This window comes from Petromyzon marinus, chromosome 26 (genome assembly GCF_048934315.1).
Source record: "Petromyzon marinus isolate PM22_M1 ecotype Great Lakes invasive population chromosome 26, UKy_Petmar_22M1.pri1.0, whole genome shotgun sequence".
Taxonomy (NCBI): domain Eukaryota; kingdom Metazoa; phylum Chordata; class Hyperoartia; order Petromyzontiformes; family Petromyzontidae; genus Petromyzon; species Petromyzon marinus.
The window spans coordinates 13,403,285-13,428,789 of record NC_133692.1 but is presented as its reverse complement, the minus strand read 5'-3'; the positions used below and the strand labels follow the sequence as shown (position 1 = coordinate 13,428,789).

The 25,505-nt window shown below is 46.6% G+C and overlaps 1 protein-coding gene and 1 long non-coding RNA gene across 4 annotated transcripts in view; one reads left to right on the top strand and one right to left on the bottom strand.

Annotated features, from left to right (window-relative positions):
- Positions 1–25,505, bottom strand: part of LOC116946286 (carbonic anhydrase-related protein 10-like) — a 378,302-nt gene that overhangs the window by 196,842 nt on the left and 155,955 nt on the right. The gene's annotated exons all lie outside the window — the stretch shown is intronic.
- LOC142929197 (uncharacterized) lies at positions 3,989–11,113 on the top strand. The gene is made up of 3 exons (XR_012945417.1): positions 3,989–4,882; positions 6,297–6,386; positions 7,225–11,113. It is a non-coding gene; the product is annotated as an uncharacterized LOC142929197 (long non-coding RNA).

The window sequence follows — 25,505 nt, the reverse complement described above, 5'->3', positions numbered from 1 at the left end:
AACTCTCTCACAAGACCTCTGTGCGCTCTCCCCGTCCTTCTCAGGCTGATGGTGGTGATGGTGGGGAATTCTTTTAAGAATGGAAAAATTGTTTCTGGCTTTTTCATCTGAATTTTTTTTCAAATCGCACGTTATACTCATTTCAGAAATAATTTGTGCCATGTTTTGCTTTGTGCGTTCGATCTAAATGGCACCTTAGATGGCCGATCTAGGCCAGGAAGGCGCTGCAGAGTACAGTTGATCATCAATTATCTGGCACTGCGTGATTACCCGGCAACTTCGAACATTATCCAGCGGTCCCGGGTCAATCCGGTGAAATTGGCAAAATCGCTGCAATGGCTGTAACCAGTCCGGCAATCATCCAACACAATGATGGTTGTGTTGAAACAAGAGCATAGACGTACATCACTCCATGCAGAGTCTTCGGGATTTGAGTAGTAAGTACGGTACAGTAAATACCTTTTACAGTAGGATATTTACTTGTGTTTATTTGTATGTTTATTAATGGAAATTTTATATAGTCAACAAATAAAACGATGTATACAACACCTAAAAACATAATGTCATATCCGATGCCCCCTTCCCCCCCGAAGCCGCTGGACAATCGATGATCTCCCGTGATCCAAAATAAAAGCAACGACTCAAGTTGATTTGACAGCATCATACTTAACCACGTCGTAGGTACACATTTCCAACACAAGTTGGACAATGGCACAACGAGCAATCGTAGCCACGCGAAACTTACCCGCAGTGCTCCGCGTATTCACACACAATGGCAGAGGAAACGTGGATGGGGGGGGGCTTGGCTAATCCTATCCCCCCCCCCGGTGGTGTCGCGCACGAATATGTAGAACATCAGCACCAATCGTGAAACTAAGGCATAGTGATTACACACTTTTCATGACACAATTGTTTTTACCATTTTACGCGCCACAAGCAAAATCTAACAACATCCAAGCAGCACCACTTTTGTAGAGTCGTTATTATAAAAATGTTTATAGTTGTTTGTCCAGCAAAGCCTCACCTCTTCTTCCTGCCAGGTTGTCTGAGTGCATGACAATTGCTAAGCGTTTTCCCAAATAGCTACTGAATTTGAGAGTAATTTTCAAATATGGTAAAAAATGTAACCACGACACTGGCGCACAATCGCGCACTCTTCCTTGAACAACATCACTTTGTAGTGGAGGGCGCATTAGTATTTTACGGTTAATACACCATGCAGTATTAACCGGTGTAGCCGGATTGGAATCACAAACCTCTGCAACAAGCCACAAATGCACTTAACACTGGGCCACGTCCATAAACTATAAAACTATGATTTTTTTTCATTTTACCAGGTTAGGCCTCACTGAGCTATGTAGCTCTCTTTCAGAAGCGACTTGGCTATCACAAATGATAGCGCAACAAAGTGGCTTGTCATCACATTGACATTTGTAGTAGCCCAAATATTCTTAAACGCCTGATGTTGATTCTAAATGTGGAGGGAAAAACAGGAGGACCCAGAACAAATCCACGGGGAGAACATGCAAACTCCAAATATACAGGTGTCAGGGTCGGGATCGAAGCCACGACCTCCCTATATACTAGGCAAGGTAGTTCATATCTCACCACTGTGTCACTGCCCTAATGACCACAAACAAACCAGTAACCATAATGTGTACATAATCCCGTGTGAAGCGATGCATTCAAATAAAATGCAACTGACAAAAGGAGTGTTTGTGTTGATGATGTGTTGCTAATCTGCTTCCACTGAATAACCCAACCGATAATGATTATCCATTATAATGTGTATGTGTAGTCACAACATGGCGGATAATGTGTTGGCATTATGTGTAGCCCGCTTACAGGGCGTAATACCAGCCCTAGCGGGGATTGGGTGAGCGCTGGTCAGCGCGGAGGCACCGCGAGCAGTGTGCGGTGTGGGCTCCCGGTGAAAGAGCGGAGAGGGAGCGTCAGCCAGCCAGGGTTACGTTGGGGCATGATACGCTGGTTGACCTGCTGACACGTGACCGGATGATATTGGAGGGGGGCCACCGGTGGACGGGGGCTGCCGGGCGGTCACGTGGTCTGAAAGAGCTCTCAGGAGCCTTCGAGAAAGAGCTTGAGAGATCTGGAAGGTGGGCGGGGCGAAGGGCGGAGCCAGCCCCAGCCCCAGCCCAGGGGTATATAACGGGGGCCCCCATGAGGAGCTCGGGGTAGATTGTGTGATGTTGTGTTAAAGTTACGTAATAAATAGTGTTGCTCCCAAGATAGCGGCTGCGACTCAGTTGGACTCACTACATATGTGTACATTACCCCCCCCCCCCCCTTAGCCTTCGCACCTGATTGGCTCAAAGGTGACGGCATCACATTTACCCCTCTAAGAACGAAACAGGAGAATTTCTTCACAACTCTGGCTGTTACCGGATGATGCTGGTTGTAGCTGTTGTAATTTGCGGCGAAACATCACCGTACTCGAATTGTAAATGTTGCAGTGAGTTTACTCTCCAACACACCAGTGTGTGCTGTACCGGTAACGAATTGGCACGTTCTCTTTACTTGACAAACCTTACTAATTGGCTGTGTCGGGTGCTGGCGGGTTTAGCTACACATTTATATCCACGCGATCTAACCCAAAACACCTCTATTGTGTGCTTCCACATGCAAGCGTGCTTCCACTTGCAAGCGTGCTTCCACTTGCCGTACAATGAGACACTGAGCAGCGCTCATCCCTGTCGAACTAGGGGTGAATTCATCATTTCAAAGGCGTGGGCTACTCTTTAAGGCAGTGGTTCTTAGCCTGGGGTGCACGTACCCCCTGGGGTGCGACATGCCCTTTCTGGTAACCAAAAGGGTGCAGGCTGCAGTGAAGGTTAAGAACGACTCTGCTCTACGGGAACAACTACAACACACTGACTTCGCACGTGCTGGAGAACATTGTGTTGCCGTGGGGAATAACGATGTTAACATTGCTAATGGCTCTGTTTGAAACCATGAGGGTAACCTCAGAATCTTTACGATCCATTTCCAACGCAATGTTCACAGGAGGAAGAAGATAAATCTCAAGAAATGTGTGAGGTTAATTTAATCCTGAAAATAAAATGTATATACAGTATATCGACACCCAATGGCCCCTTTTGGTAACATGTGCAAGTGAATGCCATAGATGCTACGCACGTCCGGTGAGCACCTCCTGTGGCTATGTACGGTGCACAATAAGGCTCAACAAACACATGTAAAGATTTCTAGTATTTCAGTTTGAACTCCAGCACACTAGCATGTTGACTCGATATTGTATGCTTACGCATTGGCTACTTACAACATACATACGAGGCAGCCATGGGAAACACCTTCATACACATTGATCAAATGATGAGCATGCTAATCACCAGGCTGCCCACAACAGCATTTGGAATTTTTACAAGAGGGAGGCGCAAAGCATGAAATGTGAATACCCAGAACTCTGTAAACCAGTTCGGAAAATCTGAGAAGGCTGCTTAAGGCCAATCCACGTGCTTTGTGGGAGCACTCATTATTATTTAGATTGTTTTAAATGCAGTGTTATTTCTTGCATGGAAAAACCATGGCTCTGTATCTTTCATATTTTTATTTTACCAGGTAAGGCCCCACTGAGCTATGTAGCTCTTTTTCATAAGCGACCTGGCCATCACAAATGATCGCTTCACCAAGCTACCGCCACCTATAATGGCCCTGTGATGCAGCTGCTGAACGCGAGCTAATATTTAATCCTCCCCCCCACACACAAACAATGACTCAGCATCCACACACACACTGACTCAACATCCACAGACACACTTGACTCAGCATCAAAACACACACTGACTCAACATCCACACAGCAAGAGGTCAAGAGGTTTCATCAGCGATTTCCCTTCCCCGTTATCTACGTACCATGAGCGACTGCCGGATGTGTTTGATTGCAGAGAAGAGAACATCGATCACACAACCACGCCCAGACCTTGGCCGACCGATAGATAACGTCCCGGGGGTTTTGTCTGTCAGTTAAGTGGCGGATTGATTTGCAGTCGATCATCGATTATTCGGCACCGCGTGCGTGACAAAAAAAAGTAGATACGCTTGATTTCAGTGTCAAATATTATATACAGTACAATATACACTACATATAACTTAAACAATGAAAATACTGCACATATATACATCTTTCCTGACTAATAACTACAATGAAATCACAGAAATTATACACGGTGCGATCCAGTGAAAAGTTGCGTTGTGCAGCCTTTAGGCACCGGGCCTAAAGGCTGCACCGGTCTGGCGATCGTCAAACACACGTGGCTTTGTTGATTCAAGAGCGTAGTGGTACTATTGTAGGGATGTTGTGGGAAGGAAACAGTGTGGGAAGGTAACACACAGCCACACCTTGGTGGCTACAACCACGTCCGCTATAGCCCCGCCCTCAGTGGTGTATGGGTATAGAGGGCGGGGAGCCAGAGAGCTCGGGGCAGTGTGTTGGGGCCAAGAAAGAAGAACCAGTGAAGAAGGAAGGCCGGCTAGATAGACCCTGGGACTTCCCTGACCGCTGTCCTTTTGAGGGCCGGCAGGGTAAGCCAGTGGTGTGGCCCCAGAGCCTCAGAGCCAGAGCCCTTTTAAGAGTCGGTCTGGTTGGTGGGGTGCCGTGATCTGTGCTTGACCAGGGCCAGATCAGATAGCCTCCTCTAGCGCCTGTAGCTGGAGGAACTGGGAGCACAGGAGTTAGGCTAGATAGCCTAGGGGGTGTCCCAGCGTGTATACGGGTGAAGGGGCCGTTACCCCTTCCAGTGTAACCCTTGTTACGTTAAATAAATCGTGCTGCCTCTACTCCACTGTCTCCGTGTCCCGTAAACCCACTCCACTATGTACATGATGCAGTCTTCCAGATTGGAGTGGTAAGTACGGTACAGTTAATACGGTTACTTTTTGACAGGATATTCATTATTTGTCTATTTGTATGTTTATTCATGCCAATTTCATATTGTAATCTCGATATATATAAAAGGCAAAGCTGTGAATATGTGTGTCTGTTCAAAATGTTTAGCGTACTTTCCGACATGCAACAAACTTGAAATTTGCCATGTGGGTACTTTCCAGACTGTACACCATGCAAAAATTATTAAAATAGTCTTTTGCATTTTTTTTTGGGGGGGGGGGGGCGCTATAATGCATCTATTTAGCACGGCAAGTGAGCTGTGACGTCACATCTGTCATGACACCCACGCATGCGGAAGCGTTACGCAGTGTGCCTGCTGACGTCACGCACCCGCCCCCCCCCCCCCCCAACCTTCCACGAGGAAAGTGCCATACAAATGTGTTGCCGGTCTAAGGCGTTCTTTGCGTAGCATTGCTTTATTATTTCAGTCGTTTACTGCCGTACGCACCCTGAAAGTTGTGTGTGTCTGCAGCAAGCGCGTGTATGTGTACCTATGGATGTGCGCGCGTTTGAGTGTGGGGAAGCGGTTAGTGTAGTGGTTAGCGCGCTGCGCTACGAACCCGGCGACCCGAGTTCCATTCCCGCTCACGGCCACCACCGGTGACGATTATTTGAACTGGTCCTGGGCCTCCCCTAGGTCGACTCAGCTTCAAACGAGTAACTGGTGTGATGTGTGAACATCACCACTGGGGAGACAAAGGCGGCCGGGCGTGGTAAATCCAAGTCCCGGGCGAAGCCGGGTAGTTAAAGTTAGTAAATATAAAACACAAAAAACATACAAGACCGATAAACATGTCATGAAAGAATGTGAAAAAAATATCTATTTAAAATAATAATGATGGTGAGTGATTATCCGGCGTTTTTGAAAATTCGGCACCCTCCACCACCCGAAGCCGCCGGATAATTATCGGTGACCGGCTGTCGTTACAAATGGGCAATTAACCGTGCACTGTCCTCGCCGTGTTAGTAGGGGAGTATTGATGTTCGCATGCGTCGCTCAGCGGTGCGTGCAACGAGCGGGGCACTGGGATACGTTGTTAGTCTGGTGAGGAGCGTTGACCCATCTCTGGCAAGAACCATCATGACCAGGTGGGTCGTGTAAAACACAGCCCACGTTACCTGGTAAAAATCAACCAACCTCTGACTCTCCGGCGCCAACCCTTGACATTGGCATGCTCACCTGGCAGCTTCGCACACACCTTACCGATTGCATTGCGCCGGGCTGGTCCTGTCTAACACGGATTCCTTGGTCGTCTTGATCAATGAGGCTCGTGATCTCACACCAGTAATACACATTCACTCCCAATGACGTTATGGATTCTGGGAGTGGGGTTCTTGACGGTGAATCTGCATATCAAATTAATCCCCGACAGCTCCCAGGACTGCAAGCAAGCGTCAGGGAGCACGGTGTGTTGTGGGCGCGCTGTTTGGACAGGCGACAACTTTGTCTGCATACCAACTGGGTACGTACAGGATTCCGTGTCTCCGGCTACAAGCCACCTTCGAGCGCGCAGAGGAGACGCACGCGTGGGTTCACAGCGACTAGCACGGTTGGGGCTACCTATGGGTGTGCGAAAGTAGTATTCACTTTTCATGCTTTGCATTCTCCGTCTCTCGTAAACATTCCAGCCTGGTTATTAGCATGCTCTTCATTGGATCAACGTGTATGAAGGTGTTTTCCCATGGCTGCCTGGCACTTATGTTGTAAGTTGTAATACCAATGTAATGATCACACCTTTAAGCATGTTCCGCACAAAAATACTCGGCACATATTGCCACAAATGTTAGCATTCCGCAGGATTAATGATGCGCGCATATTGGCCACTTGTCAAGCCACTGCTGGATGTCAATCCACGGGGGTTGTTTGACCATACTTCAACACGCCGGTCAATGCATGTTGGTGAAATGCGGGGTTGGTGAAATGAATGAAACCCTACACTTTGGGCTCAGTGCATTGAGGTTATCCTTTGAAGTTATAGTTTTAGCCGTGTATATGGGGAAGGTCACTTACATGGTTGAACACCCATTTATTTAAAGCTGCTGATCGTTGTGCTTAGTGTTGTTGTCCTTACCCCCCCCCCCGCACCTCCGATTATCACGGTTGGCTATGTACGGTGCGAAAAAAGTTCAACATATATACACATAGATTCCCACAGAGACCAATAGACTTCCAAAGAGACCCATACACTCACACAGAGAACCTGCTGTTACTGCTGCTGTTTGTGCAATGCGTTGAGCGTGCCAGCAAGGCGAGTTCTATTGAGGTTTTTGCAGTGCGTATTTATGTGTGTGTGTGTCCAGATCGGCGTCTGTGGAGGAGGCTCGTGAAGAACGCTGATACTGGGCAGTTGGAGGCAGTCGCCCTCCAACAACAACGGAGGACGGAGGAGCGACGCTCACAACAACGAGCGGAGCGCCGGATGGCTAAAGCACAGCAGGTTGGCACAGTAGGGGGCACAGGTGGTGTACCAGCCAGTCATCTCAGTCAGTCGACCCGTGGCACCTGGGTCTGCCCCGTGACCTCCTGCCCGCGGGCGTTTGACACTTCACTTGGCCTCAAGGTGCACATGGCCTGGCACAAGCGTCGTGGTGACGTCAGCGCCACTTAGTAGCGAATGGCGGTTGTTGTTGTCTATAAATAGACAATAGCAGTGACCACGCTGCGCTACGAACCCGGTGTCCCGAGTTCGATTCCCGCTCATGGCCGGCCACCAACACCAGCGACGATTGTCTGTACCGGTCCTGTGCCTCCCCTAGATCGACTCAGCCTCAAATGAGTACTGGGTGCGGTGTGTAAAAATCGCCACTGGAGAGACTAAGGCGGTCGGGCGTGGTGCTGGCCACCTACCCCCTCGTGTGCCATGGCGGCTCCTTCATAGGCACGACTCGCTAACAGCATTTGCTCCACACAGTCTGTTACAGGCTATACGGGGGATTTGTGTCTTTGTGTGTAAATAGCGAGAGAATATGATGCATAGCTGTCCACCCATACGGTTTACCCGTATTCTTATCCAGGGACATTGAGTTTTCATGTCCATACGGCGTCCAGTCGTTTCAATACGGGCAAATAAGATGTGTCAGTTTGTGTTTCTCCCTTGTGGTGGGACTTTGTAGGATGAACGTTGAGATTTATAAGGAGCACGGGGTGACCAATAAGGTCTGATTTGGTCTGCAATAAGGTAGGGCACTGATAAGGGGTTGACAGGTATGATGATGAGACTTTTTTTACGGATTTACAAACAAGTTAACCGAATAAATCTTGACTTAAAGCTTTCGTGACTGCAGGAATTCATATTCTTTGGGTCTTTTGGGAAAGTCACGTAAAAAAGACCCTTGCTGAGATTGCTCTGGCAGAAGTAAAATAAATGACATCCACTACTGTGGTCAAGCCTATTGCTAGTTAACTCACAATACAATGAATATCTAATGTATATTTATGCATGCATATAAACGGCATTGTACTCGATGGCATGTAAATATAATTTCTAGTGATCACAGCTGACACAATATATTTGTGTTGGACTTTATGGACAGTAAAATAGGCTGAAGAATGCTTGGCCTGACTTGCACTGCTCAGCACGCAGGGCAGTTTTGATATGTACAGTATCTCTGCAAAAGTGTATTTCTATTTTATGAGATATGTTTGAGTGATGCCACTTGCCAGACTTTAAAAGATGCTCGAAGCATGAAGATATTTTTTTCTGGCAGAATGTCACCGTGGCTATCATAATCATCGCCAGCCATGATCAATCCACTGCTGAATGCCACATTTCAACAGGCTCCCGCACACGCGCCAATCTCATTGCTCCATCTCCGTGGCGGGTGTAACAATTTACATCGAGCACGTTGATGTTCAACTTCACCTGCAACCAAAATTCAGCGAGAATGGAATGATAGTAACTACATATACCAGAGGCGTGCGTGGATTTTCAGCATCATATTTGTCTCAATCATACCAGACATTTGCAATCAGAAAATCACATGGGCAAAGCAATTTTGCCCGATTTTTTTTTATCCCAAAAGACGTGGGGATCTGAGTTTTGTTCATGCCATGGCAATGTAATGGTGCTGTCCCAATCAGAGTCTCAATTGAGCATCCAGAAGGCTATGGGCGGGATGGAATAGGACGTGTCAAACTTTTTTTAAAAAACATAATTTAAATTTTCACCATTTCTTTTTAGATCAAAAATGGCTCGTAAAGGGACGATGCTCACTTTGCTTTGCACGCGGCCAGACCTGTAAGCCTGTCGACTTGCATCGAAGGAGCCGACAAAGCCGACGTTGATTACGCAAAGGGTGCCAGCACCGGCTGGCTTAACGCGTATAGGTTAACGCTAAAAAGGTAATGCATTGTCTCTTATTGAGCGTCTAGCGAAGCGGATCCCAGTCTCCTGGGGAGTGGAGTTTTCTTAAAGGCTAGTAACACCCCCCCCCCCCCACTTACTGGATGCCTGGACACACAAAATACAGGGCGTTTAAAAATGATAGACCCGATTTAAAATCGCTATATCTCTGCAACCACGAACCGCCCATGAATGAAACTCTTACCAATTGAAAGGACAGGGGATAAACTTTCAAATGATTACCACTAGACGCGTCTCCCAGCGCACAAATAGCCCCTAGCCTCAGTCATTCGCAAGATGGTGACCTCGCAGTTCAGCAAGACTGAATCCGTAATTTCGGTGCAGCGTGCGTTTCAACGGTGTTTTGGCATTGATCCACCAATGTCAAACGCATTCGTCGTTGGTACCGACAATTTGAGGAAACAGGCTGTTTATGTAAGGGGACGAGCACAGGGCGACCAGGCACCTCAGAGGAAAACGTGAAAAGAGGGGCGATTGGGACGAATTCAACTACCATCTCGATGTTGTCCGTACAACAGATGGAGGGCACATAGAGCATTTATGAAATGGTAGTAAAACTTAATAACTCATTAAACCGTTTTTAACTTTTTGTGTAATTGTAACATGTTGCCATCGTGAAATATACTGCATTTAAATTGGGTCCATCTTTTTTTAACACCCTGTATTTGCATCGATGATCGCCATCCAACTACCAAGATTAATTTCGTGCCAAAAAAATACACTTGGAAATTTTTGTCAAATGTGCGAATATATAAATGCGTATATTGCGCAAACGTAATTGCTTAAGTCTCACAAGTAATATGATGTTGGAAAGCTATGTTTAGTGAGAATATTAATCGTCTATAAAATGTGAGGAGACATGTTCATTGTTAACATAAGTCTCAATGGTTTAAGAATGGCTTAGTTTTAAGTCAGCTTGCATGGCATGCAATCTTTCTACAATAGAGTCCATTAACAGATGCTAACCTAGAAATATTTAAACTCCGTTCAATATTAAAAACAATCTTGCTTGGCCTGGTATGTGTATGTATGTTGAACTTCTTTAGCAACTGTACGTAGCCAACCGTGCTAATCGCAGGTGCAGGGGGGGGGGGACAAAATAAACACACAAAGCCCAAAATGTAGGTGCTTTCAACTTTAGATGAGTTTCAACTATATCTGAGTCACACACAAGCTCCCCATGAATACCAAGCCCCACTCGGCTGAAATAAGCCTGCATGCCAGTAGAATCTGATGCCAGATAAGGCTTCGAGAACTGCACTGCTGCTACTGCTGCCGTTTGACAGTCTGCTGATGCTGCTCCGCATTCTACTGTGCTCTTGTCATGTGTGCCACGGTGTGTGTCACTGCGTGTGGGGAGCGGTAGTAGGCGGCACAGGTGGTGCATCGGCCAGTTATCTCATTCAGTCGACCCATGGCACCTGGGTCTGCCCCGTGACCTGCCAGTGGTCTTTCGACACTTCACGTGGCCTGGCAAAGCGCTGTGGTGACGTCACCACCACTTAGTGGCAAAAGGTGGTTGTTTTGAGGAGCGGTAGTGCAGCGGTTAGCGCGCTGTGCTACGAGTTCGATTCCTGCTCACAACCAACACCAGTGACGATTATCTGAGGTCCTGGGCCTACCCTAGGTCGACTCAGCCTCAAATGAGTACCTAGTGTGGTGTGTAAACTTCGCCACTGGGGAGACAAAGGCGTCCGTGCATGGTGCTGGCCACCCACCCCCTCGTGTGCCTTGCCGACCAAGCATAACTGCTCGCTAACAGCACTTGCTCTAGCAGTCTCTTAAGGTTACATCGAATAACTTTGCCTTTGTATCACTGCATGTGTGTTGCTGTGTTGGGGTGGAGTGACTGGAAGGCATGGGCCAGATCATCTCAATAAAAACGGTAGTAGTAGGCTGCCAGACTTCTGTGCAGCCCATGGGCCTGTACTTACCAACCACGCTGTTCCGGCATCGGATAATCTATGCAACATTATGGATGCACGCCAGGTCCAAAGCAAGAATATCTGCTGATGGAACAGCGGATGTGGAACATGTTCTTGATGCCAGGACCTGCCGTGGAGTTGATCTGCCCACTGACTATTGGCTTGTCATCTGTAAAATGTGCCTACCATTATTCCACTGCGGTAGTGGGTATCCACCAAATATCCAATTAAAACCGACAGTGGCCTGGTTTCAGCTAGTTGATGAAAGTTGCAAGCAAGATTTTCACCATTAGGGTTGGAATTTTCCCCCACTCCTGATGCCGAGGGGAAATAGGTGAAGTTCAGGACTATGGCTAATGCAGTTTGCAATGGCTGCTTTGGGTATGCCATTCAAACCTCCCCTGAGATATTGGCTGACAGAGAAGGTGTTCCGGCTGGCTGAGAAAAAATGACAGGCCCACTCCCACCGTCGACAGCATCCCACTTCAGAGAATGAGGAGGCTGACAGCTGCCTTCGCTTGTAGGTTCTGAAAGCCGTGCAGCGCTGCAAGGATGAGTGGTGGTTGCGGGTTGCTGAGGAGATGGAATCTGCCTCAGTAGCCCGATATCACAAATCACTCCTTAATTCCATAAAAAAGTCACTTTCAGCGTCCTTCGGGGAAAAACGGTGATCCGATCTCTGACCCCCAGGAACAGGTTTGCTGAGCATTTCTGTGAGGTATTGGGTGAAGAAAATTCCCTCAGCCCAGAAAACATAAGGTAAGGTGGGGATGACCCTGCTAGGGCTACCGTGCTTCAAATATTGGAAGAAGTAGTCACTCCCTGTGAGTGGCTGGCTGAGGTGCCATCTGTTATGAAAGTACGGAAGGCGATCCAGAGTCTGAGACCAAGAAAAGCAGCAGGCAGAGATGATCTCCCAAGTGAACTGCTGACAAAGGGTGGCGTTTATGTGCAGACTGCCCTCTATGACACCATTACAACAGTCTGGACCACTGGTCAGGTTATGCAGGATTGGAAGGAAGCACAGACTGTAACAACCACAGGGGCGTCTCACTCCTCAGTGTACTAGAAAAGGTCCTGGGGCAAGGATTATTCAACATCGCTTTTCCAGGAACCCTGAGGAAAAACTTGCTGAGCCCCGATGTGGTTTCAGGCCAGGGTGGTCCTGCACAGACGCCATATTATCTGTCTGCTACAGAAGAGGTGTAGGGATTTCCAGCAGGACCTAAATCTCTGCTTTATTGACCTGGTCAAGGCCTATGATATTATCAATAGGCCTGGGCTCTGGGTTGTTCTTCGTGCTTTTGGAGTCCCTGACTCTTTGCTCACAATCATTTTGGACCTACATGATGGTGGGCAAGCCCCAGGTAAAGCTACGTGGCCAGGAGTCAAGAGGCATTCCCTCTTCACCTTGTGGTGTGACTGGGATGTCCTCTGTCTCCAATATTACTTGACATATTTTTCGACCACTTAGTTCGAGAAGCCATGGCTGTACTGGAGGAATTTCCATCTGGCACAGATACAGTGGGAGGCTAATCGATGCCCGGGTGCTGTCGAAGGATGGCTTCCCTATTGGTTAAGCATGTTATGTATGGTGATCTGGTGATTGCTGCTCACTCAAGAATGAATTAAAATTTGCTGCTGCTGAACGTGGTGGGGTATTTTCTATTTTTTTTATTTACCAGGTAAGGCCCACTGAGCTATATAGTTTTTTTCAGAAGCAACCTGGCCACAAATCATAGCTCAACGAAGTGGCAGCCAAATATTCGATACCATCAGCCCCACCACAACTAAGCACCTGCCTGGGTATGTTGTGTCATCAAACACTCCATCCCCTCAACTCGCCATTGGTGATGGGGAAGTTGTGAAACAAGTGGAGAGGTTTCCATACCTGGGCAGTGTGCTCATAACTAGCTACGGTTTGACAGCAGAGGTCTCACTCCGAATCAGTTGGGTGGCATTATCTTTTCATCGGTTGCATAATGCTGTGTGAAAGCTATCTGGTCTGTCGCTCCACCTGAAGCTTCTGTACATCTCGGTCACAAGTTTGTCCTCTCTTCTTTATGCTTGCGAAATGTGGACCCTTCTAATGGAACATCTGTGCTGGTTAGAAACATTCAGATTGGCCTGCCTACGATTCATCCTGGGTTTAACCAGGCTGGATTGTGTGAAGAGCTCATAAATCCTTAAAAGATCTGGAGACGCATGTATGTATGAATGTTAAACTTCTGTTGCACCGTATGTAGCCAACCGTGACAATTGATGGGACACAGTCCCATTGGTGAGCACCAACAGTAGGCAAGGCTGCATTGGCTGGGTCATGTAGACCGCAAACCCAGCCACTGCATGCCCAAACAACTTTTGTTCGGCCAGAAAGAGGGGGCTAAACGGGCTTGGTACAGGCTAGAGAAGAGATGGACTGATGTGGCACAGGAGGAAGTGGAGCTGAGTGAACTTGCTGATGACTGGTACTAACGGTGTCAAGATCGGACTCTTTGGAGGAGGATCATGAAGGACGCTACTATATAGTTGGAGGCAGTCGCCCTACTTAATTAACTGAGGGTGGAGGAGCGACGCTCACAACAACAAACCGGAGCCTTCGACACTTCACGTGGGCTCATAGTCCACATAGCCTGGCACAAGCGCCATGGTGACTTCACCACTACTTAGTGGCAAATAGCAGTTGCTGTTGCTGCGTATGTGTCGCTACTGGAGCGGTGCAACAGTGGATAGCGCACTGCACTTTGAACTCGGCCACATGAGTTCGGTTCCTGCTCATGGCCAACACAAGTAGCGATTATCTAAAACGGTCCTGAGCCTTTCCTAGGGCGATTCAGCCTAAAATAAGAACCTGGTACGGTGTAAACATCGCCACTGGGGAGACAAAGGCGGTCGGGCGTGGTGCTGGCCACCCACCCCCTCGTGTGCCGTGTCGGCCTTCATAGGCGCTACTCGCTAACAACACTTGCCATAAAAGTCTGTTAAAGGTTACATGGGGGATCTTTGTCTTGTCTGGTCACTGCTGCTACTGCACTGGCCAACTAGTCTACATAAAACAGCTGAAGAGTCACAATCGGTGAATAGTTGTACTCAACGGTATTGTTCAACATGCTGTTATATTGCCTCTCCTAATTGACTCTTTGCCCTTGTGGGTCTACAGAGAGAGGATGGACGGACGGGCGACTTAAGCAACAGTTGGTGATATAAAGTCACGCAATGCCAGTCAACCCCGAATAAAGTGAAAATAGGAATTTAAATCAAGGCTGTGGAAACCTCAGATATCTGCCAAAGCGCAGATATGTTTACATTTGGGGTGGAAAACCAAACAGTCTGGATAAAACTGACACACGCAAGAACACTCGAATCTCAAGACAGATATGCCAGGTACCTGCCCAACGTATTTCTCTCTGCAGGCAACCTCACAGTCTACAAGAGCAGAGCCTCACAGATATCTCGGTGGATCACCCTGCATTCAAGACAATGAAACAGAGGAGTGAGCTACCCATGGCTGGCCACACCATAGTATGCCTCTGTGTCGAGGCCTTAAATAGAGAGGGGGGGGGGGGGCAGAGAGAGAGGTGGGTCTGCTGGAGCAGCTGCTGGAGCAGAGAAATTAGCATGTCACTGAAATATTCAACAAGACTGGTACATTTTAGAGAGAGTTGTGTGGAAATCTACCCCGAAGCGACCGAGGGAGAGAAAGAGCAAATGGACCTAATAGAGCCTGGGAAAATTTAGAGAGAGAAATAGGCCGTTTGAGAAAACAAACTTAGCACATTTTTTGGGAAATGTAATGCAATGCAACACAGAGAGTCGGCTGACACAGTTAACGCATAGCCTGGTTGATTACAATCGCCAAAGATTGCTAAATTTGAAGTTAAGTGTGAAATTTGACAAACAGAGACACAGAGAGAGAGAGAGAAAACAAAACTTACATCCTCAGAGAGAGAGAGAAAACAAACTTACATCCTCCCCGTAGAGGTGGTTCAAACTTGATTTTAAGCTTTCGTGACTGCAAGATTTACTCTTTGGTTATTTGAGTAAGGTCACGTAGAAAATAAATAAATAACACGATACGACGTTTCGATTGCAACACAAGCAACCGTCATCAGGTAGAACTAAATTTGAGAGAGAGACAAAACACAGACACGGAGACACACAGACAGACACACAAGCAGAGAGAGACAACACAGAGACAGAGAGAGACACAACATATACACACAGAGACCCAATGCATCTGTGTCGAGGCCTTAACTAGAGAAAGAGGGGGGGGGGGGCAGAGAGAGAGGGAGGTGGGTCTGCTGGAGCAGCTGGCTGGGAACACAAATAATCGTGGGAAACAGGAGTCTACCTCTTTAATCAGCAAGACAACAACAATGTGACACACCACTGACTCAAGTCCTGATCCCCCTTTTGGGATCGCGCTGTCACCATCCTATAAATCTCACCCTGACAATCACAGCGGAACAACGCGGACTTTCAGAATAGACGCCCCCTCATCCGAGAATCTCACCCAGAGCACGAAGACCATTGCTAGCGAACACAGGGGAACAACACGGACGTCCAGAATAGACGCCACATTCGAGACCCAAACATCGCGACCCCCTTGGCTTTGACATTCCTCGTAGACACCGGTGGTGTAACCATCAAACGAGCCAGAACACCAACGGGCCGATGCATACGCATCTCCTTCACGAGTGGTTAATCAAAGACAAACGACTGGAGTGCGACTGTGGTCATGCAACCCAAAATGTGAACTATAGAGTAAACCACCGCAAGCTGCACTCCTTCAACGGAGGAGGAAGAGCAAAACTACAAGGAATCTTTCTTCTGAAGCCCTCTCTGCGTGGGTATCAGAACTTGACATTGGCATCTACAGCTCCTGAACCATATTGCCGTACGCAAGAGTAGAACGGCGAGACATTCAACCGCGGCGAGAAGATCACAGCGGTGATGCGATTTGTATTCCGCATTTTAAAATGTAATGATTAAAAGTTGTGCTTTAAGACTGAGGATTTGGCACACAGAATTCTAATGTCATGGTGGGGAAAGTACGCTAATTAATTTGGCAGATGTCCTTTCTTAGTTGCCAATCCTTTATGCCGCCATCATTCTTGCCTCCCTAATTAGCAAAGAATGTCTTCACTGATTATATTCAAAATACACCGGAGTCTGGGACACACCTCATTATCACTTCATAAAAGGTTGAGAGGTAACGCCAGATAAATACTCTGCAAGCCTTTACCATTATTCAACTGTCACTTCCAAGTTCCAGTTAATTACAAATATAATTAGATCACATCCATTCCTGTGCATTATAAACATTACGATAAAATGAGCCCCTGTGGAAATTCCACTGGGTTTATTATTCCTTTTTGCCAAATGGATTTATTATCTTTGATGTGACTGATTTAAAGACGTTTCTTGGCAAATTACAGAACGGAGTGCGCATATTTGTTGCATTCTGCCGGCAAGGTGGGCTTGGTGTGCGTATCGCTACGCATCGGAGCGGCTTTCACGCTCCCCACTGGAAATGCGTGTTGTGTTTCCCACAAAGTGAACGGGTTACCGAGTCAACCATGCATCACCGCTTATTGGGCACACCATTAAGCACCATATATAAAATTTTGTCAACCACACACGCTACGAATTTATTGGAAATCACCTTGCGGACTAATTGCTGCACATTGGGATCATAAGATGGAATGTGCATTTAAAAAATGAATTATTATTACATTATTCTGAGGTTTATACAAGCTATTTTCTAAACTAACAATTCACAACAAAGCCACTTCCCTATTGCCTTTGTCATCAGCAAATTAAATCTAGGCTGTAACGTGGAATTTTATTCAATCGGGTTTCTTTTGCACGATATCCGTATTTGCAGAAAGCAGCAGCAGCAGCAGAACAAGCATCGCCCGCCATTCGCCCAGGACCTATTGCCGCTGCACGTGGCTCTGCGGTCCCCTACGGAGGCGTTCGGCACGGGGGACCGGAGATCATGGGGGGGGGGGGGGGGGCGTCAGCAGAGCCAGGCGAGAGGTGAAATGTTTCCCCACCGCTTCCCCAACCCCCCATCCCCACGGTTCCTGGCAAAGAATTCATATTTTGTAGCGCTGCGAACGCTCCGGGGGGGGGGGGGGGTGCTCTCCCCCCCCCCCCCCCCCATCTATTGCACGTTGCAGCGAGGCTCTGCAGTGTGCAAAAAATCCCACTCTGTGATGCTTAAGTCTGCCAAAAAAATTGGCATATCTCACACGATGACAAAGATCCCCCGCATAGCTTGTAACACACTGTTGGGGCAAGTGCTATTAGCGAGCACCTATGAAGGCCGGCATGGCACACGAGGGGGTTGGTGGCTAACACCACGCCCGGCCGCCTTCGTCTCCCTCGTGGCGATATTTACACCGCACCAGGTTCTCATTTGAGGCTGAGTCGCCCTAGGGGAGGCCCAGGACCGGTTCAGATAATCGTTATCACTGGTGTTGGCCATGAGCGGGAATGGAACCCGAGTCGCCAGGTTCGTAGCGCAGCGCAATAACACTCCCACTTCCCACAAACATCGACACAGAGAATTGACGTGGTGGATGTGGATAGGTGAGCAATCAAAATTACTGGCACAGGCCTCGGAGACCCCAAGGCAATTACCGCTAAGTATGGTAGCCATTCTGCACTTAGCTGCGGAGCCGCCGTCTCCAGCAAGCACCCGCACGGCGGTCAGCGCAACGCTGTGCGACGAACCCGGCGACCTGAGTTCAATTCCCGCTCACGGCCAACACCATTGGACGAATACTTGAACCGGTCTTGGGCATCTCCTAAGGCGCCTCAGCCTCAAATAAGTACCTGGTTGTGGAGTGTAAACATCGCCCACGAGGGAGGCAAAGACGGCCGGGCGTAGTGCTGTCCACCCACCCCTCGTGTGCCTTGCTGGCCTTCATAGGTGCTTGCTAAGAGCACTTGCCCCAACAGTCTGTTAAGACTACACAGGGGGTCTTTGTCTATGTGTCAAGTGACTTGGGGTTTCATTTCTCTGTAGCACGTGCATTTTACTCAGGTCTGCATCACGTGCATTGTACTCAGGTCTGTATCACGTGCATTGTACTCAGGTCTGCATCACGTGCATTGTACTCAGGTCTGTATCACGTGCATTGTACTCAGGTCTGCATCACGTGCATTGTACTCAGGTCTGTATCACGTGCATTGTACTCAGGTCTGCATCACGTGCATTGTACTGAGGTCTGCATCACGTGCATTGTACACAGGTCTGCATCACGTGCATTGTACACATGTCTGCATCACGTGCATTGTACTCAGGTCTGCATCACGTGCATTGTAATCAGGTCTACATCACGTGCATTATACTCAGGTCTACATCACGTGCATTGTACTCAGGTCTACATCACGTGCATTGTGCTCAGGTCTGCATCACGTTCATTGTGCTCAGGGCAGCATCACGTGCATTGTGCCCAGGTCTACATTACGTGCATTGTATTCAGGTCTACATCACGTGCATTGTACTCAGGTCTGCATAACATGCGTTGTACTCAGGTCTGCATCACGTGCGTTGTACTCAGGTCTGTAAAATGTAGAATAGACAGATAAGCAGGGCGTACATCTGGTCGGGAACTGGACGAAAGTGTTGTGCAGAAATGTTACGCCACTGGAACAAAATCTTCTCAACTTGTGGATCGGGGCTGCTCATCTGCTCCCGTACCGTTATCACTGTCACTGACAGTTTTGTCGAAATCAAACTACTTACAGCTCCCTGGAATTTGTGGTGGGGTTCATGAATTCAGGCACAGACGCGTGGAATTAAATCCTGAGAACGATTTGAGAATGTGGACCGCGCTTTATATTTAACTCACCTTTTCGTCAAAGTTTTGATTACCATTGAACGGAAGTAGATTTATAAATGAGGACTAAATGCATCGGTTCATAGAAATGAATGACCCAACTGTAAGGGGTTCATAATGCTTTATAAATTAGCAATTAATAAAAAAAGCAGAGACCCTTTGTGTTACATTTACCTCCACGTTTACATTGCAGGCACGCCTTGTAAAATGATTCATCAACTTGAAACGCTTAACTCTCTTATCCAGAGTGAATCTTTGAAGAGTTGTGCCTTGTCTTTTAGCATGGTTGGCTACGTATGGTGCGAAATCAGTTCAACATACATACATATGTATATTACCTACAATATAATGGTAACTATTACATTATTTAGCAATTCATTTATTTGGCAAAGTTGTACATAAAAAGGGGAATTTGCTCATGAGCTTGTGGAGGTATTGTATTTTTTGTTCATAAGTTCCGGTTAATGTCCATGAAATGTGTAGAGACGACCCAGGGGAAATGCCAGCGTCGTTTGTGACTAATGTTTTCGGTCCGCGTGCCGCATTCACCGAGTGACCGAAACCGCGCAGTCCACTGCGACGGTGATCGACACGTTCTGTTAAAACAACCACAAAATGTGCGCTTCGGTGTATACAAAAAACTTTGTGGTAATGGTCAGTAATAAAAACTGTGGTAACGTCAATAATAAGAAAAAAACATCTAAATGAAGCTGGAAGTCAGGGCGGTATTATCCAATAGGCACAGTATGTAGTGCACACAGTTTTACACTGCCTAGGGCCTACAAAAACACATTTTAACCGTTTTTTTTGTATGATAAAAATGTAACCAACATATCTTCTTGAATAAATGGATGTATATAACAAGGATAGGCACAGTGTATATACGAAGAGGCAGAGTCATGTCAATGTGAATAGTTTTTTTTCTGGTAAGGAGAGATAAATTAAGACTGGAGGTGAACTCTTCGAGGTTTTTTTCATTTCAAAATTATCAACATCTTCAAATGGTGTTTTTCGCACAACCTCATTCTCAATAGAGAGCAGTGCTAGGGAAGACAAAGGCGGCGGTGCTGTCCTGCGGACGAAGTGACAGCGGCGGTAGTAGTGACATGGGGCAGCAGCAGCAGCAGTACCAACCGTAGAGAGTTAGCACTGAATAAGTGCCTAGGGCCTACAAGAACCTTCATCTGGACCTGGCTGTAACCTTCCAGGCCGTTTCCCACTCCACCAATTAAAAATGGCATTTTTGTTTGTCCACAGACTCTCCCAAGCCTTTTTCTCGGTGAGGGTCCTGTGATTTTGGCAAAACTTCACGCTGTTGTATACGACCCTTTTTCCACAATTAATATTAACAATATTTGCCGATATTTGTTTTTATTTTTAGTCGATAAAAAAAATAATAGCACCCTCGTACCAACAAGCTACCTCATCCCAGTAAACAGCAGCTGGAGGTCGTAAAAAGGCCATTAAAAAATTAATAAATTCCGTGGTCCTCCCCACACACACAACGGGGCGCCAAGAGATGGACCATAAAAGGTAATAAACCAAATCAAAAAAGACGGGGAGGGGGGAAACACTCCAAGAAAATTCCAGGGCACGATCTTGGAAACCCTAGACAGAGTGACGCCATACAGAAAGAGATTTAAACATATTACCCTTCTTTGCTATTAATACGACGGTTAAGTTTAGAACTTAGTAAATAGGTCGACATCGTGTATGTATGCGGACAGGTAGCAAAAGTATAAAACCCTTGGAATATCGGAGGTAACATCTAATGATGAACTGTCAAATCACAAATCTTGGGGACAGAAAATGCAGTTACATCAAGGGTTGTCCAGAGGAGGTGAGGCGAACGGGTCAAGCTTGCGAGGCCAGGATAAACTATGTTCCAGAGACCCCGGCCGCCTTTGTCTTTCGGCAGCGCGGGAGAGCAGGAGTAACACCAGAGCAGGAATTACACCTTATCGCGAGGGCCATCTGTGCAGCGGATGCGCCGGACTTAATGAGAAAACACACGAACACTCCAACTCCACGACACCCTTCGAGATCAAAAAGAGGAAGGGGGCGGGAACTCCCTAGAGCTCCCGCAGCTGTCAGCGAAACCCAGCGAACAAATTTTAGTTAAAGAAGATTACAATACATAGTATCATACATAACATTAATGCTAACGCTATTCACCTTAACTTGCGAAACAAGCTTGCCCGCTACCCTACCTTGCAAAAACCAAGGAATACAAATTCCAACAGTCAAATAACTTACACCTTAAACTCAGGATATCAAAAATAGTAATTAATAAATAATAACTCCATCGCCACAACGCGAATCTCTGTATACAGACAGGGAAACGAAAATTAATAAAACCGAGGAAGGGTCAGGATGACGGGGTAAATCACAACCTTTTTAAACATTAAACCAAATCATATTTGAGCGACGTTAAACCGAGGGCTAGCCAGAGAGAGAGAGCCTCCCGGCCGTCTTTGTCTTTCCACAGCACGTGATATGAATATACATACGCTCAAGAGAGCATCTTCCCTTGAAAATAAAATCAAACACCACGATGGAAACTACTACAAGACCTTGAGTGACAGACAGAATCGTAACTGCGAGTGATACGGTACCAAAAACTAGGATGGGATAAATGTTAACTTTAAAAACCTTAACCCACTCCTTGTGCATCGTAAAACGTCATACAGGGGGGAAAGTCGCCCCTCCCTCCAGATTGTATAACGCAGACAGAGGGACGCCTTCGGGACGATTTTGAAGCATCTGGACTCTCTTGTTGGTGGGATGTCTGGAAGGAGGTGACGAAACCATGCTTTGATTATTCTAGATTTAAAGCTTTCGTGACTGCAAGGATCCATACTCTTTGGTTCTATTGGGTAAAGTCACGGGTTTTTATCAGAGATTTGTTCACGAGGCAATCCAGATCTACAAGCACAGACACAATTTCAACCGAGAAGATGGCTTCAAATTAAGCAACCATTGGAAAGATGTTCTAAATAGAACCAAACGTTAAAGGAATTTTTAATGGTACAGTATATTCATTCAATTAGTGGCATCCCAAACTCTCACGGTGGTGCTAATGTATTTTTGATGCTATTTGCGAGCTTGCACAGCTTTACATTTTTATGCTAATTCCTTTGTCAAGGCGTTTTTTCTGTTTACCCACTCACAGCTTAAAGGAGGCGACCTGCGCTGGACTTGTTTAATGGTACAGTATGTTCATTCAATTAGTGGCATCCCAAACTCTCACGGTGGTGCTAATGTATCTTTGATTCTATTTGCGAGCTTGCACAGCTTTACATGTTATGCTAATTCCTTTGTCAAGGCGTCTTTTCTGTTTACCCACTCACAGCTTAAAGGAGGCGACCTGCGCTTGACTTTTTCCACTCCAACGCTGTCCTCCGGACAGGTTGGTCCCTTCACCTGATGAAGGCCACTTGTGTTGTGGTCGAAACGTCGTGATTTTTGTTATTTTTTTTTACCTACGTGACTTTACCCAATAGAACCAAAGAGCATGCTTTGATGACTCATATTACACCCATAAATGACACACACATGCACACACATACAGACACACACACCCCAACCCCACGACACACAGCTAGATCAAAGGGAGCTCCGCCCCTTGTAAGGAAGAGGAGCCAAGGGGAGAGATTGTCATAAAAAAGAGGGGCCCGCGAGCATTGATATCAGATCATCGACCAGCGGACCAGCTCATCATCAGCCAGCAGAAGAAGACAACGGCCATCAGAAGATCAGCCACCACTGACGCAGAAGTCTCTACAACTCGCCAGAATGGCGAGACTCGCTACTTAGCTACATGCTATGCCGTGCGAATTCAACGTCATCAGAAGAAGCTGACGAGAACCCCAGCATCAGCCACCAAGGGGGCGGAAAGGGTCAAACGTTGATCCAACCGGCCATCAACGAAGGAAGCCATCATTCATCGCCAGAGTGCGCGTCAACGGCGAGCACCGAGGCAGCTGCAACACGAGCTGTGAGCGCCATCTACCGACGGAACACCGCGCCTACAGCGCACTGTGCCAACTCATCACCCAGTGTGGGCCGAACTCGTCTGCTGTGAAAGAAGAAATCGACTATACGTATGACGCACTCTGCCCCCTACCACACGACAAACCTGGCGTCTGCTTGACGCAAAGAATTGATTCCGAACACTGACCAACCCAACCCAATCCATATCACTCAACACATACACGAATCATTAGCAAGAAGCCTGATCATCAAATACGTGAACAATCAGTGGCCGTGAAGGCATCGCGGCAGACCGAGTGATAACAATACGTCCTTTATAAGTAAATTGATAATTTTTCTTTCTTCTTAATTCCTTTGTTTGGGTTGTACGTCTAATTCGCATAAAATACCAATAGATTCATCAATACGAATTAATCCTTGACACCTTCGCCACGGAGCTACGCTCATGGGGAGGGGGGGGAATAGCATATCAAACCAGTTTCCTTATCAGGCGATCTGTCCACAATTAATTAAAGTTGGCCTAAGTTAAGAAGCTCAGGGGAGAGCACGCACACCATCGCACGCCTTTACTCCAAGCCATTTCTTTAATGATATGAATGAGCATGATGAATCTATTGATGTATATTGGTGCCTTTGGGAATAATAACTGTTTTGATTGCCTTTTCGTATGAATATCGTCGCATAATTGTTAAAGACCTTTCGTTCATAATTGCCGCACGTGCTCGTGTTACGCTGAATAAGAATGAATCGCTCTGATACCCAAAGTGAAACAACGTGATAAGAATTTGTATTGAGGGTTGCTTATGGATCTATGAATGAACGCAGGACGGTGTGGGCAATTTTCAAGTATACGAATTTGCATATGATAAAGTTAAGGTTTTTATTTAGAATAGCGTATGCATGTTTTTAACGTCTCTCTCTCTCACCAACTGAGCTCGCGTTACGCGGTGGAATTAATCACATGTGCCGTTGCCAAAGTGAAACAATGCAATCGTTGATGGTTACTGTATCAATACTGTGTTGAAAATTCCAAGATTAAGAGTTCGCATATTATATTAGAGTTAAGGTTTCATTTAGAATAAATTGCTTAAACACAGAAGTTTGGTGTGTTTCCTTTCTGTTTCATGCTTAATAATTTTATTTACAAGAACTGTATTCTTCGTTGAGATCTGAATTTGGAGACCTGACATAAACACACTAATACACTCAGTAAATGTTAAAGTGAGAATAATTGTATTACCAAGCGTTAATACGAAGTTAAACAACGAAGCGAGTTACTCTGGCATGCTAACTTCATACGATTAATTGTTTTATTCCGATTGATAATACGACCCTCGTCAACGAGGCGGGGCCTAATTATCATAATGGCTCGAATTAGCATAATCACACCCACTTGCATAAATTAATACGATTATATCTCGAATTAGCATAATTTATGCGCACAATTACATCAATTAACATAATTTTGGATCATTACACAATTTTCCAAATTTCATTTAATTTTTATTATTTTCATCAAAATTTTCATAACCGACATATACAACAACGCGCGCAAGTGAACGCTCAAAGGTGAACACTCAAAGGTGAACACGCAAAGGTGAACACTCAAAGGTGAACACTCAAAGGTGAACACGCAAAGGTGAACACTCAAAGGTGAACACTCAAAGGTGAACCAAGAAACGCGGGTTTCCTGAAGCTACTCGCCGTCCTGCCACCTCCCGGCCACGATGCAGTCCGGCGGATTTGTGAATTTCACGACATTTTACTGCGCAATCCACCAACTTTGTCTAAATAGCCGGATTAGTACAGAGCATTTGGAATGCGTTGCCGATTTTATTTTTCTAATTAACATGAAGATTCATGAAATTCATTTTGATACCAGAGCTTGGATGGTACCACTATATATTGTGCAGTTTTCTGAAATGTGACGTTATTTGGTAATTCTGCAAATTAGATCATGTGGTGAGTGTGAGACAGGGCCACTGCCTCCCACTGCACCCCCCCCCCCCCCCCCCCACGGCGATGGTGAAAGCGGACAAAAGACAAAGATCCCCCAGGTAGCCTTTAACAGACTGTTGGGGCAAGTGCTGTTTGCACCCATGAAGGCCGGAACAGTACACGAGGGGGTAAGTGGCCAACACCACACCTGACCGCCTTTGTCTCCCCAGTGGCGATGTTTACACACTACACCAGGTACTCATTTCAGGCTGATTCGACGTCGGGGAGACCCAGGACCGGTTGAGATAATTGTCACTGGTGTTGGCTGTGAGCGGGAATCGAACCCTCACGCCGACACAAAAACGCATGCCCATTTGCTCCACTGAGCTACTGTGCGAGGCACAGCGCCACAATGCCCCGTGCTTACAGACACAACAACGACAACAAACAATACTTACATTATTTAATTCAGTGGACATTGTCTATATTATAGGGCAACGTTAGTGGTA